General features: G+C 47.8%; 1 non-coding gene across 1 annotated transcript; it reads left to right on the forward strand.

Moving 5' to 3' along the window:
• Positions 1 to 36: 36 nt before the first annotated feature.
• On the forward strand, positions 37 to 167 carry LOC145719278 (small nucleolar RNA SNORA63). Its single transcript, XR_014142287.1, has one exon. It is a non-coding gene; the product is annotated as a small nucleolar RNA SNORA63 (small nucleolar RNA).
• The last annotated feature ends 40 nt before the right edge of the window (positions 168 to 207 follow it).

Genomic DNA, 207 nt, shown 5'->3' on the forward strand with positions numbered 1-207 from the left:
TCCTAGGCGAACAAACCTTCAAAAAGCAAGAAATGGATACAGGATCTAGTTACAATGTAGCTGTAAAGTGCTGCCTTGTCTTTGCCCCCTGCTCAAAATAAAGCTGTTACCTTTCTAGCCCTGTCCGCCATGGTGCTTAGCAGCCAGGGATGCATGGTCTCAGACATGTTTACCAAGTAAAACACTGACTTGAGGGGCGCCTGGGTG

This window comes from Leptonychotes weddellii, unplaced genomic scaffold, assembly GCF_054177405.1.
Source record: "Leptonychotes weddellii isolate Sample4059 unplaced genomic scaffold, ASM5417740v2 HiC_scaffold_368638, whole genome shotgun sequence".
In the NCBI taxonomy this organism is placed as follows: Eukaryota; Metazoa; Chordata; class Mammalia; order Carnivora; family Phocidae; genus Leptonychotes; species Leptonychotes weddellii.